Source organism: Vicugna pacos, chromosome 5 (assembly GCF_048564905.1).
Source record: "Vicugna pacos chromosome 5, VicPac4, whole genome shotgun sequence".
NCBI lineage: Eukaryota > Metazoa > Chordata > Mammalia > Artiodactyla > Camelidae > Vicugna > Vicugna pacos.
Window position 1 is genome coordinate 52,370,830 of NC_132991.1, and position 17,582 is coordinate 52,388,411.

Here is a 17,582-nt window from a genome sequence, read left to right on the forward strand (position 1 = left end):
TAGAGCATGTGCTCCGTGTTATTGGGTTGTTGGGAAGGCAGGTTCAGTGCTAGACTATCTGGGTTCAAGGCTAGGTTATATTACTTCCTTGCTGTGTGATCCTGGTAAATTACCTAGTATCTTTGCTTCAATTTTCTCACTTTTAAAAGCAGGGATAAAATAATTCCAATATGGGGTTACCGGGAGGATTCAATGTAATATATGTAAAGTAATCAACATAATGCCTGGCACATAATAAGTGTTTGATGCATATTCGTCTTCATGATGTTGTTTTGAGTGGTTTTTGTTTCCAAATTATAAGTAAAATCATCACTGCAAAATAGTTAGCATTGCAAGGAGGCTTCCAGCTGAAAAAGCATCGAAGGCTTTTACCATTGGAGAAGTGAAGTTATCAGTCTCACTGAAAAGGGCTAACTGGTGACCAGAATGGGTTGCCTGCTTCTCCTCTGAAGCAGAGTGTCTGACCCTACAGATAAGAAGACGTGACACGTTACTGAGCGAGAATTCTTGACCAACACAGCACGGGAAATAAGGCAACTAATGGCTGGAGGCTAATGTCTAATATGAAATTGGATATTGCCAGGGACTTTAGGTCTATCTCATGACCAAGCACTTTCATGTTCTTTTTTCCATAACTGATCTTCTGTACATATACATGTAGTACACTGTAAAGAAATATGGTGCCTATGACCACATGTTGAGAAGCCGTGAAGGTTATAATCAAGAGTACAGGCTCTTGCTTCATATTTTCTGTCTCTTCCACAAGCCAGCTGTGTGACTTTGCCAGGTTGCCAAACACCACGGGTGTCAGTTTTCTTATCCGTACAATGGAGACAGTAATAATACTTACCAGACAGGTTTGTTATGAAGACTATACAATTTAATTAACATAAAATACTTATATAGGGTCCTTTTTTTTTTTGGTGGGGTGGGGGGAAGCAATTAGGTTTATTTATTTATTTTTTAACAGAGTTACTGGGGATTGAACCCAGGACCTTGTGCATGCTAAGCATGAGCTCTACCACTGAGCTATAAAACCCTCCCCGCCACATAGGTCTTGTGTATAAAATAAGTACTCAATAAATGACAGCTATTATTTATTTAAATTTGTTAACTATTTAAGGACAATCCACCATTTTACAGAAAAGTAAGCATCACCTATATCCAGAAATCCTGCTCTGAGTGAAAAAGAATGGAAATGGCAATAAGGATGGAGAGGAAAGGCAAGCTTCTGTTTCCATTTAGTTGGAAGAAGCTCACTGGGGAAGAATCTCTGTAGCTTTGAAAGAGAGAAGGTATATAACTTGGTGGCCTCGGCAGTGGCAAAGTAGACAGAGAGAGAGAAGAATGCACAGTTGAGAAAGGAGATCATGAATGAAATAAACGGTGATTAGGTTTACTTTTGTGGAAAAGAAGGCTGAATAGTGGGCAGAGAAAAATAATGAGCTGGATGTTGCTGGCCTATTACAAGAATACCATTAAGACCATTAATTACAATAATAATTGCTGCTATAATACAAAAACACTAAACTGCCAGTGACAACACAAAGTAAGTCTTTCTTGCTCATGTCACAGTCCAGCGAGGTAGCTCCTGGTTGGGCAGCTCTTCTCTAGTGCTGTTTGGAGTTCCAGTCCCCTGTTGTCTGTGGATCCACTATCTTTAACATGTGGATCCCCAGGGTCACCCTTCAGGGATCTCAGTTCCAACCAACTGGAAAGGGAAATCATGTGGAATTGGAGGTAGGAGGTTTTTATGGGCCAGGCTTGGAAGTGGTGCTGATTTTGGCCAACATTGCACTAGCCAGAATTCAGTCTCAGGGCCAAACCTACATCTAACTGTGTGCTTAACAGGAAAGGACATGGGTTTTGAAACTCATCACAGACTCTGTCTCAGACACTCTCATGCAAAATGACCCATGTCACCCTTAATACAAATCAATGCAAATTCATAACTTACCTGGGAACAAGAGAAAACTGAATTATACCTGGAGATTTAGGGACAAATGAAATGAATCTATCTCATGACTCCAAAATAAAAATCTATAGTATAACTGAATCACTGTGCTGTACACCAGAAACTAACACAACACTGTAAATCAACTATACTTCATTATTTCAGGAAAACAAAAACAAAAAAACTATACTTCAATTAAAAAAATGTATGGATTAATTTTTATGCAAATCAAAATCTCCTTCTCTAGAAATCCCTTCCGTGATTACTTTATAAGAACAATAGCCAGGCTGAGTTCTTAATCTGTGTGAGGCACTGTGCTAAGAGCTGTGTGTGTGCGTGTGTGTGTGTGTGTGTATAGATATAGATATGGATATGGATATAGATAGATAGACATAAAATCCAATTTATTTACCTTTACCATGCTACTGGGTAGTAGGAACTATCATTTCTACATTATAGATTAAGAAACTGAATCCCCAATAATGTCCTGATTTGCCCAAGATCACAAAGATAGAAAGTGTAGGACAAAGATTAAAACATAGGTTTTACTACTAAATCTGTCAAACTCTACTTCCTCCTGTGACTTCTGTTCACACCTTAATTCAGAATCCCTTGCAGGTACTCATTTTGTGCTCCTATATGGCTCTCTGTAAATTTTGTTGTATATGTTGACTTGTAAGTTGTATCAGTTAATTTTGCTGCATTACAAATAGTTCCCCAATGTAGAGGGATTACAACAAGAATAACTTGCTCTTTCACATGATTCTGTAGGTTGTAGATGGTTTTTTGGTTCCACTTGGTATTTGCTGGAGTCACTCAGGAAGCTGCACTCAACTGGTGGTTGGGGTGGCCAGAAGGTCTAAGAACGCTTTTTTCACATGCCTGGGTCCCTGGTGCTGTCAGCTATAGTACCCCAATTCTCCTTCATGTGGCCTCACTCTCAATGTTTTCTCTAGGACCAGGACCTGGTCTCTAGGACTAGGACCTCTTCATATGGCCTCTTTCTAGAGGGATAGACTGTACTTTCTTACAGTATGGGGGCTGTCTTCCTAAAGGAAGAAAGGATGAGCTTAGAACTGGCTTAGCATCACTTTGCCACATTCTGTTGGCAAAAGAAGCCATGAGACTTGTCCAGATTAAAGGAGTGAGGAAAGAGAGTTTACTCCTTGATGGGAAGAGCAACAGAGAATTTGTGGCCATCTGTAATCCACCACTCTGTATTCTTCATGTGGGTGTGTGGCACTGACATCCCAGTGAAACTCCTCAAGGCAAGATCTAGGTCTTCTTGACCTTGCAATTGCTTTTAGCATCTAGAACTATGCTCTGCATACGATGCGTTTCAAAAATGTCAATGTACTGACAGTAGAAAAATCATACCCTATAAAAATTTCGGTAGGAGAAAAAGCATCCCAGAACACTCGTAACAGAACACAAATCCTCAGGGCATCTTAGGCTCCCCACCAGCGAAATTTGTTAAGTACCTATTTCCAACCATTTTCTTACCAGAGAAACTTTGTAAATGCACTGACATTTCTTTCCAAGTTTTCTGTTTCTGTGCTCACCTAATTTCAGATGCTCACCCACCTGTCTGAGCTGAAATACGGAGACTTTCTGCTGATTCATGTCTAAAAGCCACGACAAATGGTACATTTGGAATTGAAGGCAAATGATGATTTAACATTGTTAAACCAATTAACAATTGTATAAAAAGATTCTGCTAAAATAAGATCTCTGTTCTTTTTTGGTGGGGAGGGGACTGTCTTTTAGAAGAAAATGACATTGCCTCAGGCATTACATAAACAACACCTTGATTCTCTCACCACCTATTTTGAAGCATAGGTGCTATGGGACTCACCCTAGGCACACAGTGGGGCAACACCACATACTTGTTCACTACTTTATAAGGGGTTCTGCTAGGTAAGCTGTGTGCACGTGTGCTCACACACACATCTGCATAAGCCAATAAATAAGTTGAAAAATAAAAAGAAGATAAAATTGTACAAGCATAAAAGAATGAGACTGAATGGAAATCAGCTGTTAGGTGATCTTTTCAGTAAAACAGGGATGGCTCTAAGGAAGGTCAAATAGCTCAGGTAAATTTACCCTACCTTTCTTCGTATTCAGTATCCTGAAGCAGACAATTGTGTGTGTTCGCTGTACTGAAAGTAACATCTTTTTCTTCCATTTAGGCCTCTTTCTCTGCCAAGATCCCTGTAAGTAGAAAATGACAAAAATTTATGAGGGTTACATCCAAAAGCAAAAGCCTGGGGCATATTGTTGGAAAGATAAAGACTGTTCCTTTGGGAGTTCTCGGTTCCTTTATTACCTGAGAAAAGATGGAGTAGTAATTGACATGTGGTTCTTGACAGATGTTGACAAGGTAAAAACATGTAACTGAGCCCCTTGGAGTTTTTGCAAAGGGTGATTATGATGCTTGTCTCCATGTTCTGTAACCTCAAGAGTACAATCAAATTTCCCCCCTTACCCTAAGTGCCAAGCAGACATCCATGCAGATGTTATAGGGCTCTATCAGCATCTGGCCAAAGAACAGAATTCTCTTATCTCACATCAAAGGCATACACAACAGAGACCACTGAACATGGAGTGAGTGCTTTGATATATTCTATTGTTAATCTCTCTTGAAATAGATTGATTGCCATGGAAAAAGAATTCACCAAAATTTTTTCCTTTTCAACTATCAGTTCTTGCATGTGGGCATGCACCATAACATTAAACAATCTGTTGTTTTGCTCCAAAATTGTATCCATATTTTGTTTGATAAAATAATAGGATGATAGGAATACTAACGAATATGCTATTAGATAGCCTTGCATAAGAATAAGAATTAGATTTAGAAAGGAAATATTTTCTCCATATTTGCCAAACACCCAGATGAAAAATTGAAAGACTGTCAATCGTGCAGATGTTCTACAGATCCAGATGTCATGTAGAGAGGATATCTGGCAACAAATAAAACTTTCCTTTTTCATCCTAGTTTCATTTTGTACAAAATTGTAGGATAATGGAAATCACAAGCCTATTTTAGTTTTTAGAAATGAAAGTGGAGCAAAATCTAAGAATACTGTTTTTATGTTTCTTTTAAGTATGTCTGCAGTCATAAACTGAGAATTCCTAGGGTCTTAATGAAAGAGAATGGTTCATGATAAGCAAAATATACTGACCTAATTTCAGCACACCCTGCATTCTTTTCTCACTTTATATTCCTCCACATTTTAAGAATCTGGCTAAATAATAATTTGAGATTTGTTTGTTTTCTGCTTATATTTTGCAGTTCCCCCTCTCCAATATTCACTTCAGCTGCAGGCTCTGAGGTTTGTTAGTAGAGAGGGGGTGCATATCAGAGGGAAAAGTAAAATAGCTCTAAAGCTTCTTAAATTTGGTTTCCAAAAGCTTAAGCTTCAAAGGAGTCCAGTTAATACACAGAGATAAAGACATGTGCTCTTTCTCCACACTCAAGTCTGTGGGATAATACACACACTGAAACTGAACAGCGCACTGAGACAATATGCTATCACAATTGGGTCAGTCAGCTTAGGTGGGCTTTCAAAATAATCATGGGCAAAATATCTTTGCAACACCAAAGGGTTATTTCTCTTTCACACTGTAAGTTTGCGCTGGGTCCTCTTTAGTCGATATCCAAGCCAAAGGAGAAGGCCCTACATGGAACACTGGCTTTCTTAAGGCAAAGTGGGGAAAGAGCAATGTTAAATCACACCATGTTTCTTAAAGCTTCTGCTCATCAGTGTCTCATGTCACTTGTACAAACATACCATTGGACAAAGCGAGTCATCTGGCCAAGCCTGATAATCTTTGGGTAGGAAATGCAATCCTGTCACTGGGAGGGGATCCACCGGGAGGATTCAGCAGGGAAAGGCACTGAATATTTTTACCCCATTACAGCTTACCACAATTTTTTTTGAATTGAGTTATAGTTAGTTTACAATGTTATGTCAATTTCCAGTGTAGAGCACAATTTTTCAGTTATACATGAACATAGATATATTCATTGTCGCATTCTTTTTCACTGTGAGCTACCACAAGATCTTGTATACATTTCCCTGTGCTATACGGTATAATCTTGTGTATCTATTCTACATATGCCTGCCAGTATCTACAAATTTCAAACTCCCAGTCTGTCCCTTCCCACGCCCCTTCCTCCTAGCAACCACAAATTTGTATTCTATGTCTATGAGTCTGTTTCTGTTTTGTATTTATGTTCATTTGTCTTTTTCTTTCTGGAGAGGCTACGGAGAAAAAGGAACCCTCCTACACTGCTGGTGGGAATGCAGTTTGGTGCAGCCACTGTGGAAAACAGTATGGAGATTCCTCAAAAGACTAGGAATAGACTTACCATATGACCCAGTGATCCCACTGCTGGGCATATATCCAGAAGGAACCCTACTTCAAAAAGACACCTGCACCTCAGTGTTCATAGCAGCACTATTTAAAATAGCCAAGACATGGAAACAGCCTAGATGTCCATCAACAGATGACTGGATAAAGAAGATGTGGTATATTTATACAATGGAATACTATTCAGCCATAAAAATGACAACATAACAGCATTTATAGCAACATGGATATTACTGGAGAATGTCATTTTAAGTGAAGTAAGCAAGAAAAAGAAAGAAAAATACCATATGAGATCGCTCATATGTGAAAAGAAAGAAAAAGAAAGAAAGAAAGAAAGAAAGAAAGAAAGAAAGAAAGAAAGAAAGAAAGAAAGAAGAAAGAGAGGAAGGGAGGAAGGGAGGAAGGGAGGAAGGAAGGAAGGAAGGAAGGAAGGAAGGAAGGAAGAAAGAAAGAAAGAAAGAAAGAAAGAAAGAAAGAAAGAAAGAAAGAAAGAAAGAAAGAAAAGAAAGAATTACCGTAATTATTTTAAACATGTATTATATGCTTAGTTGTACAGATCACGGGGTTAGATGTGTGTCAAAATAATTATTCATTTGGGGTGCTTTTCCTCTGAGAGATTATAAAATATGAGAGAAAACACTAATGCAGACAGAAAACAGAAGAAGAGTGAAGCATTTTCGGATGTTTCTAGATAAGTGTGCCGTGCTGTGCTTTTAATCATATAGAGAATGAGAGTAAGTTCACGTTCAGAATGGAAAACAAAGAATAGAGGAAACTGATCTCCATCTAGTCAAAATGAGAAAAGTTTGTGATTTAGGATCTGTTTGAATGGGGAAGAAGTAATAAATAATGACGACTAATGGTTATATGTTCTTTGACAATTTATAACTGCTATTTTACATAATACTTTCAGCAATCACCTAAAGGAAGTATCAACACTTCCCTTTAGCAACAAGGACATTAGGGTCAGGGTAATTGATTGGCCTATGTTTTCAGAATAAGTTTTAGAACCAGGATTTAAGCAATCTGCTCTAATTCTATACATTGTGTGCTTTACGTGCTGAAAGGGCAAGTGAGGAAATGCCCCGGGCACCTTGGGAGAAGCCCCAGAATGAGGGGACAGACTGGAAGCAAGCAGCCTGAGCACATGCAGGAGTCTGTTGTCTCCCTGTGGAAAAAAATGAAGGTCGTGAACTCGCCTGGGATATACAACCTCCACCTCGAGTTCTTTGAAGCCTTTATTTGGTGATATGAGAAGTACAAGAAATAGTGATGACCTACAAGCTGGATGATAGAAGAGCAAGGACATTACTGACGCAGACTGTAGCTACAGAATTTACTTGAGCTTAAAAGTTAGATGTAAAACCATCTTAACTATTTAATCTAATATTCTATCTCCCATACCAAACTCCTTAAGCTAGGAGGATATTAAGTGGAAAATGGGTTCTTGATCCTCTTTGGAGAAAGATCTGTGGTTCCGATCATTGGTGGAAAGGGGCAGAGTACTAGCACTGGTGGCAGACATTGGGATGCTGCCCACTTCTGGTCAGAGATGACAGTGAGGGATGCTACAATCATTTTGGTTTCTATGCTGGTTTAGGTCTTCTGAGAAGCAGTCACCAAGGTGAGACTAGACATGCAAGAGATTTATTCCCTGAAAAACTATGAAGGATAAAGAGGAGGGAGCAGGAGAGAGTGGGGAGAGCATCAGACTATGATGCAGGTCTTACAATTGTGAAGGATGGGAGGAAGGAAGGAGAATTGGGTAGAAAGAGTCTCAGACTGAAATATAGTTCTAGGAAAGTTGTAGCCATGCTCTAGGACTTGGGGAATTTTCAAACCCAAATAGCCAGTCATGGGAATTCTGTGTCTATCAGGAATGGGTTGGGAATACTCCCCTCACTGAGCTCAGCCCAGCCATTGGCTGAGAGCACCCTGTGGGAGGTGTAGCCTCAGTGTGAACACTGAAATGGATCCAGAGGAGCAGGAACTGGGACCAGCAGTCACCTACGCTCCCCACAGCAGCAGACCTGAGACCATGCCTCCTACTGCACAGAACTAATTCTCCATTTCAATTTGGGGAAAGCTCCTCATGGTTCCCATGGGCCTGTTTTCATGAGGAGAAACTTACAGGGAAGTGAGTTGGGTGAACGAGAGTTCCTATCACTGGTTGGCCTCAGGGCTGTTACTGGTACCCTCCATTATGCAGCCTGAATTCCCCTCATTCTCTGCTACCACCTTGGAATGTCTAAGTGCCTTACCTAGTGATGCTACTTGAATCTCTATTCCGTAAACGTCTCAGCCTTTGGCAATCATGTTTTTCACACCAGGTTGCTGGACACGTCTGTTAACCATTAACGTGGGGCAAGGAGGTATCAGTTAGTGCCCAGATGGATCACCTGGGCTTCGCACATATGACTCTCAGACCCTATTCTGTAAAAGCAGCCCTACCTCCTGTTGATCAAGGTAAATTCCCCTGCTAGTGCCCTGCTATGATCATTCTTCTTCTGGCCTGCTGGTCCATGGTGCTCCAATAGCAGCCAAAGCTAACAGATCAATGGGACCCTGTCTTTGTTCCCTGGAAAGAGTGTTGTCTCTCTGGGGAGTTCATTGTTGTGAGAAGCATAAAATCCCCCATATGTCACCGGGAGGGATGGAAAGCCAATCCTGCTTCCAATCCTTGGTTCCAAGATCCATGCATTCTTCCTACTGGGAACACAGAACCATGTGGAACTTCTTGATTTAAGGCAGAGGCTACCTCCTGGAGGATGGAACCCTAGCCTTGCAGAGGGCTGCCTCTGAGCTGAAGCTTCAGCTGTGCCTCAGGAAGGCTGGTCCAGCACTCTCTGAGGCTGGCTGCTTCTGGATGGTGTGGTATAAGAACAGTGGATCCCACAGTTGTGTCCTGTAACTCCTTTGCTTTGAACTGGTTGGGGGCTGTGCTGTCTCAGATCCATACCTGTGGATGTCCCCAAATAACAGTGTTGGTTGAGACTCTGCAGGCAAAAAACGCAAAGCTATACTTAGAAAAGATACCCATCTCTGTGATGATGAACAACCAGCCTTTCTAGGATCAAAGGGGCCCAATGCAGCCAACCTTCTATGAAGTAACCAATTGGCCTCATTGAGGAACAGTATCACTCTAGGGGCTTAGTGCTGAAACTCAGAGGCAGCAGTTGTCACCCTGGACTTTTATATGTGAGTCCATGCCAGTGGGCTCATATACTTCTGACATGATCTAAGAAAGAAGCGCAGCACAGTGAAAAGAACGTAGGTTTAAACTGAAACCTAATAGCAATGTCAGCTTTGTCAAATTACACAATTTTCTCTTCTATAAATGGGAATGATAATACCATCTACCTTGCAGGGTCTTGTAAAGCTCTAATATAATAAAAATATATGTCTAATAGAATGTCTAGCACATAGCTGTGCTCAGTGAAATTTCTTAGTATGCTCTGATTTTATGTAGTTAAACCTTGCAAAGCTGCCATTTGATCTTTTCAATCTAGAAAAATGGTAATTACATGTGATTTAAATGGATATTATTAACAAAACTGGATATAATTAAACCCCAATTCCTAAAATGTCTAAGATTCTAAGATTCAGATTCAGGATCTGTTATTTACAAATTTTTTGATTTCTAAAGATTACTTATTGCTTAATCCTGCTCCCCCCCCCCCAAAAAAAGCCATAGCATGATGATTTAGAGGTGAAAAGTTTTCTTTTTGGTTCCATGCAGTTCCAAATGATTATTAGGTTGACCTCTGATCTACGGTTCAAACTTTGGGTGCAAAATTGCTAGATTAGATAGAATTCCAAAATCCATGTGGCCTGGAAGCCCACATCACAAACTTGGGGGTAGGGGGCACATACAGATAGACAAGTCATTCTATACTCTGTACCCTAGTCATACGCTCTGACAATTAAAGCAGATGACACAGGAGAAATTAGGCAGCCATGTTCACTGCTGCTGTTCTTGTCAACTTGCTCTCTCGAAACAGCTGAAGTAAGGAGGGGAATGAATTGATATTTCTGTAAATCAGAGAATCTCTATAAATGGCAGCATAGTTTAGCACATGTTAGAGCTTTAGTATTTGTACTTCACCATAGTTTAGAACTGCAATTTTCTATTATGAGTACTTTCTGCTGCTGAAGTCACATGGGTCCTCTTGAAGCATATTCACAGGTGTATTTTAAGGCAATCTATTTCTTGCCATAAGTAAGTGTTCAGTACTTTAATTATAACTCATCAAGAAAGACCATCTATTTACCTGTCTGTTGATCAAAATCTCTAAATTATGGAGGGAAGAAAAATGTGAATGCCAGCTGTACTTAAAAGACATAACAATAATTTACTTATGCAAGAAAATTATAGAGTGTACATAATAAGTTATGAATAATGCTCTAAGCCAACTGGATATATCAGTTATATGATTATTCTAGACTCTATATTTCTAACCACTTATATTAAAACAAACAAACCAAAAAAACCCCACTTCAATTCTTAAAAAAAAAAAAAGTTATTAGTAAAAGAAAAAAAATCCCCTTACCTGTAAAAGCGACTAACAGTAACTAACAGCTTATGATTTAAATGACAGTTTAAAATATATTCTATTGCTTTGGCAGCGATGTCACTGTTACTGTAATGATTCTTTTACTTAGAATTAAAAAATGAAGATGACTTTGTTTTTACATGACAAATACTGAAGTACAGGTCTGGAAACTAGAGTTTTTGTCCCAGAAGAGCTGAGCAGATTAAGCCTGAAACAATTTTTTTTAAATTACCCCATAAATCAAATCAAAGATTAGGGCAAACTTCTATGAATTAATATCCGAGTCATAGCCTAGGTCCAGGTGAGGGAAAAAAAAAAATCAGGAAACTAAAAACAGTGCAGCCAGTTGTCAGTCTAGGAACAAGGCAAATGGTTCAAGTCGGAAGTCACATAAGTAAGTAAAAGAGCCAAGGTCCAAACCACAAAGCAGAAGTTAAGAGAATAACACAGCTGGCTCCGATCCCCAGGCTGGGAATGGAAGCCAAGCAGAGGTGCCTAGTCACAGAATCCAGAGAGCAGTTGCTCAAATAACAGAGCTTTTTTTGTTTCCTGCCCTTTAAAAAAGGCAACAGAAGATAATTAGTGTTTGTGTCTCTCTGGCATGGTCAGATTAGAGGCAAGTATGGGCTGACTGAGAGGGTGCACCTGTCCGACAAGATCAGGAGACATTCTGATTCCCTGGAGGTCACTGTCATGGGACATGAGGCTGTAGATAAGTCAGAGGAAATCTGACTGACTGAATGCTCTTGAACTAACTCACCTTGGCCAGGTGACTTTTTCCTGCATAATTTCCTTATTTCAGGATAAGAGAAAGAGAACCAGGAATCTGAATTGTTGTACATGGCAAGTATGACTTCTTTTAGACAATCTCTCTTATATTATGTCTAGTTAATGGCATTAAGGGCTGGAATTCAGTTGTATCCTCAGGGAAGGAGAGTACTGAGTCTGTGTATCTCCTAGATTCAAACCAATGGGAGAGAAACAGCAGGTGAAGGGGAAAAAAAATGGTTTAATTGGGTAGTTTGAAATTTTGAAAAACTCCATAATCCATGTCCATGTTATACTAACAACACACTTGCTTTTCCTTGACCCCGTGTCATCATGATTTTCCAGTCCTCTCCTTACCAGTGGCAGAGTGTAAATGAGAGTTGGAGAGGTACAGCCAGCCCACTGTCCTCCTGGGAGACTAGGAATATACACCTCAGAGCTCCAGTCAGTGGGCTCCCAACAGAGCAACAAGCGGAAAGTCTTCCCGAGTGATGTTTTAAGCTAATGAGTTTCTCTGACAGGAAGCTTTTCTTCTGATACTGTCTAAATTTTCCTCTTCCTAACCCCTCTTACTGCTCACTCCCAGTGTTATCTCCTTGTGCCCTGGAAAACAATACCACCCCCTCATCAGTGTTCTATTTTCAGACCCCATTTAGTCAGTCTATATAGATGGTTTATATTTAGCTCCTCTTAAGTTTCTCCCATTAGTCATTCAAACGTCATTCCCTTAGTCATTTTTGTTTGGTGGGTTATTTTTCAGTTTATGATACGGGGCCTAACAATGAAAACAGCATTTTCAGGGACAGCTCATAAGGGTGGGGTCAGATACTTTAGACTATAGACTGAAATGATGTTGCATATTTCTTGGAAACTAATCTAGTTTTTCACTCTTTTTCAACCCATATCTCCTTTGGCCTCACCCTGCTTTGAGTTTCTTCTATCAGTGATAGTTTTCCTTCTGGGAGGACAGTTTCTAGGATATGTTGTTATCCCTAGAACTTAGCACCATGCCTGGCACTTTGCTGGAAATCAAGATATACCTGTGACATGAAGGAATAAATAAATGTTTTAAACGTTGCTAGTAAGAATTATTTCTATTTTTTTTTCTGGATTTAGACGATTTTTGTTTCTCTATTTTTTTTCTGTAATACCTCTTAGTGCTTTACTTCAACTTACATATGTTATTAATTAGACTATTAGAGTACAATCTCATTCTATACAAGAATTTATATGTATATTTTTGCACAAAGTTTGTTGAGCCACATGCCTTGAAGCGATTCTTGCCATAGGATTTCTTGCCTGGTAGCTGACTTAGAAATAATCTAGTCTGATTCCAACATTTCACAGATGTGAAAGCTGACATCTGGAGAGGATAACAGGCTTTTCGGATTATAGAAAATTCGATTAAAAAGTTTTGGACAATAATTTTCTCTTTTGTTCACACTTAACTCTTTGTGCTGGGAACTGACACCATGTTGTAAGTAATGGTCAACTCTTTCATATCACTCCAGTATACATTTTTCCCCCTTACATTTGAAAATAGAGCTTCTGTTTAAAAGCCTAATCTCCACCTGTAATTCAAGTTCCGCAAATTGCAGGCTCTCTGGCAACCCACTGCTGATTTGTCGCCGTTTCCCAGTTAAACCTGCTAATTCTAGAAAGTTAGAAGTTGATATCTTAGCGTTTTGAGCCTCACTATACAGGTCAATCACCAGCATCTATCCGGGGTTTTTACTGTGGTCTCTTTTTCACCCATATCTATTTTCCTTCGTGTATTAGCGCTTTCCCTTCTACATGGAATTTTGAGGTTGGGCACATGGTGGCGCTATAGTTAACAGCTTGATTTTCTTGTGTATTTTTCCATTGCCTACTTAGCTTTTTTAAACTGCAGTTATGTGAAATATGTATCTTTTAAATTCTGCTGCAGGTGAAATGATTTAATGGCTCATGACTTCTAGATTAATTTTAAACATTAAAAACATTGTAAAAACAGAATCTTGCTAATAATGATCATTATCGTAATGGCTTGAGGCATAATCATTTACCAACATTAACCAAGTGATTAAAACACATCATGAGTTTAATTTGAAAAGATTTAAAGTTCCTTTGCAATAAATGGCTAATAATATTAGCTTCATCTTTGTGAGACCAAAATTTATCATTGCATGACTCTGTACCTCAACTGCTAGACAGAAAGAAACCCACTCTTGTTAACACCGGCCACATTATGTCTATTGTTTACCAAGCACGTGGCACTCCCTATATTAGTACTGAACTGGGCCATATGGTGGACCACGTACAGGCAATCATCACTCTTATGGCCCTGCTATTTGATAACTTATTATTTCACAATGCAAGTGACCATAACAGATGTTAAGATTAATTACTGTGGGTCAGTAAAATCCGTATGGAAGAAGAAACTAGTTTCACTAAAACTAGGTATGATATTTATAATGATTATAACTTTTTTTGATATAGTATTTTCATAACTTTGTTATATTGTCTTTAAAATTGTCTAATTTAAAATTTAGCAATAGTCATCCAGAAATATTCTGTCTCGACTAACAGGAAAAAAAAAAAAAGCTACAGCACTAAATTTTTTTCCACAAAGAAGCTGCCTCTGGACTTTAAGTTTAGTCACCTCCTCATTATTTCTTCTGATGAATCATGAACAAAATCTTGACCTGCTACCCAACAGGATAGTGATCTAACTCCCAAAACTCCTTAAGAAAATTAGAAGTATGGGGGGAGGAAACCCACAATAAACAACAATCCAATAAACCAAACAAACAAACTTTGGCAACTATGGAAGGAAAAAACCCGTATCTCATAATGGGTACTGTTTTGTTTCCAGTTTTCCTCAAAGGAAACAACCAAATAAGTATCTCTCACTGATTAATGTTAGAGATTAGCCTTCCACAAGCTCACTGATGAATTTTGATCTTTATGACTTGTTAGTTATTTCCTCCTCAAAACAGGTCAACATTGTTATTCCCAGTTTTCAAAGAACCAGAGACCCAAGACGGAGAATTAACATGCCCAGGATTGTTTAGTGAGTGGGTAGAAGGCATGTCAACCAGCCAATAAAATGCTAATGTGAAAAGTAAACATCTACTCTCTAATCAGTTTCTTTCAACTGTTTCAAAACTGCATTTCTTTAGAATGCTAGTCTGTGGGTAGACCAGAAAGTCTGGATAAGTAAGGAGTTGAAAAATTTCCCAAAGACAATCAGATACTTCAAAACTCATACACCAAGGGAGGGAGGATATAGCTCATGTGGTAGAGCACATGCTTAGCATGCACAAGGTCCAGGGTTAATCCCCAGTACCTCTTCTAAAAAAGAAATAATAATAAGCAAACCTAATTACCCCCTAAAAAAAATCATACATCGAATTTGCTACAGAATTTTAACGAAATAAGAATCAAAATTTTCAGTCAAAGCTTTGGTAGCTGTTGAAGTTTTGGTAGCTTCTCTGAGCTTAAAGCATTCATTCACTCATTCACTCATGTATTTAAAATAGCTGTGGAAACTTACACTGCGTAATATGCTGAGCATTAGACATTCTAGAAAGTTAGTCTTGCCAGGGTGACCCCTCTAGTGATTCACAGCACTGCAATTCCCACCCCTACCCCCAACTACTTGTGTTACATCCTTAAGTAACACGTCTTTTACTTTGAGTACAGACAAAATACAGAGTTTAACACAGAATATTAGAACGAAAGCAACCATAAGAGAGAACGTAGATGAGGACACTGAGTCTCCAAAAGTAAAGTTGTTTACTCAAGATCTCACAGTTAGACAGTGGCAAAGAGAAGTCGAATACAAATTTTTGGAGTTCATCCAATTACGCCAAAAGGTTTTGCTTCTCAAAAACCTGTTAAAAATCTCCTTCATATATCTAAAATAGGAATTTTAACTCCCTAAACTTAAATACAATTAAGTGTAAGCTGAGATAGAAGTGTTTTTTTTCAATCTGAGGGATAACACAGTAGAATATAATAGTGATTTGTGTTTGTATTTATGTCCATTTCAATACAAACTGTCCAGGGACATTTTATGTGACTTAAAGATGAAAATTGGGCTCGCTGGGTTTTATAGAGCTTCAATGATGACTCTAATGCTTTCATGGGTTGAATTTTTTCCCTTTTCAAATACAGAAAAGGGAAACAATACATCCTTCTACAAGAATTAATGGCTGTAAATTCACAGATTTATTCCTAATAGCACTTTTTTTAAAGCGCTTTATTTGTTGCTGCTATTGTTTGAAAATTCCTTTCTCTAATTTATTGAACACTGTTTCGCCAATAAAAGGTTACAAGCTCCACATCTGAGGTTTTGTAAAACCATTCTTTCCTTGCTTGTTAAGGTGTTTTTAACAGTTATTTTAATATTTCACAATAATTTAAATATTTTAAAGTAATTAAAATAATAGGTGATGATGATTGAAAGGATATGAAGATAAAATGCAGAGTCTGTACAGCAAAGTGGAGGATGGTGACACACGGAGACAGGTAGCCAGCTGCCGGGTCATTAAAGCTTGCGTGTAATGGTCTGACCACTTATCTGCTTAATTTCCTGCTGGCCAGACATGATCACATCAATTTCCTTTACAAGCAATGATTACATAATCACAACTTTGATGGGGAGCAAAGTCACTTTAGACTTTGAACACACCAGGACCATAAGCTATTTGAGCCCCTCTGCGGGGAAGAAATAATAACGCCTACCGTGTTCAGGAAGTTTAATTGTGAAGTGTGGAGCATGCCATTTGGTGGAAGACACCTCACAAAAACCTCAGAAATCTCTGAAGTTAAATTTTGCTTTTTTGGTTTTGTTTTGTTTTGGTATTTCACTGAGAGAAATTTTGCCAAGGGAAGAGAATTTGAGAATTCTTTTTTAAAGCCCCCAAATTTATAATCAAGTCTATAATTTGGGGTATTTTTTTTATGTTTAAGGAAATCAACTCTGCATACCAAATAAAAGCCTGAGTTTTAGTATACTGAGTTCTTTCAAGGCCAAACAAATCTATGCAGGAGCAAAAGAAGATGGAAAAAGAAGACTTCATAAACTGGTCCCTGCCTACATCTGTGGTCTTATCTCACTTGCCACGGGTGTCCCCTACGCTCCTGCAAATTCTGAACTGCTTTCATTTTCCCCAAAGTCGCCTTGTCTCTTTCACTTTTTTGCCTTTGTACAGACTGATCTGCCTTGCTTGGAATGCCCTCCTGTCCTCTTCCGCCCTCACCTAACTCAAATTCACCTGCCAGCCCTATCTAGGCCTTATCTCCTCTGGAAGTCATTCCTAACAAAGATGCCTGTTCTCTAAGATCTAATTTTAGTCATTGCTCCAGTCTGCACAGTAACTGCCTGTCTATTTGTACATTTCCCCAGCTATAAATCAGCAACTTCATGGCAAAGCTTGTACATTCTTCATCATAGTACTGTGATTGTCCAATTAATATTCATTGGATAACTGAATTTTAACACCATATACAAAAATAAACTCAAAATGGATTAGAGACTTAAATGTAAGATCAGATACTGAAAAACTCCTAGAGGGAAGCATAGGCAGAACACTCTTAGACATAAATTACAGGAATATATTTTTTGAACCAGCTCCTGGAGTAATGGAAATAAAAGCAAAAATAAACACATGGAATCTAATTAAACTTAAAAGCTTTTGCACAGCTAAAGATATCAACACAACGAAAAGATAACCTACAGAATGGGAGAAAATATTTGCTAATGATGTGACCAAGGAGGGGCTACTTTTCAAAATACATAAACAGCTCATATACCTTAATTAAAAAAACCAAACAAACCCAAGCAATTCAATCAAAAAATGGACAGGATACCTAAATAGACATCTCTTCAAGGAAGATATCCAGATGGCCAACAAGCACATGAAAAGATGCTCAACATCACTAATTGT

At 38.7% G+C, this 17,582-nt stretch overlaps 1 non-coding gene across 3 annotated transcripts in view; it reads right to left on the minus strand.

Annotated features, from left to right (window-relative positions):
* Positions 1-299: 299 nt before the first annotated feature.
* LOC102539917 (uncharacterized) overlaps positions 300-17,582 on the minus strand; it is a 136,923-nt gene continuing 119,640 nt past the window's right edge. For 2 of the 3 annotated variants that reach the window (XR_012072707.1, XR_012072709.1), the window contains exons 8-9: positions 4,063-4,165; positions 300-466 (exon numbers count right to left, since the gene is read on the minus strand). This is a non-coding gene — a transcript (uncharacterized protein). Of the gene's footprint in view, positions 467-1,084; positions 1,712-4,062; positions 4,166-17,582 lie in introns of those variants that run through there. The other variant, XR_012072708.1, reaches the window with a different exon arrangement.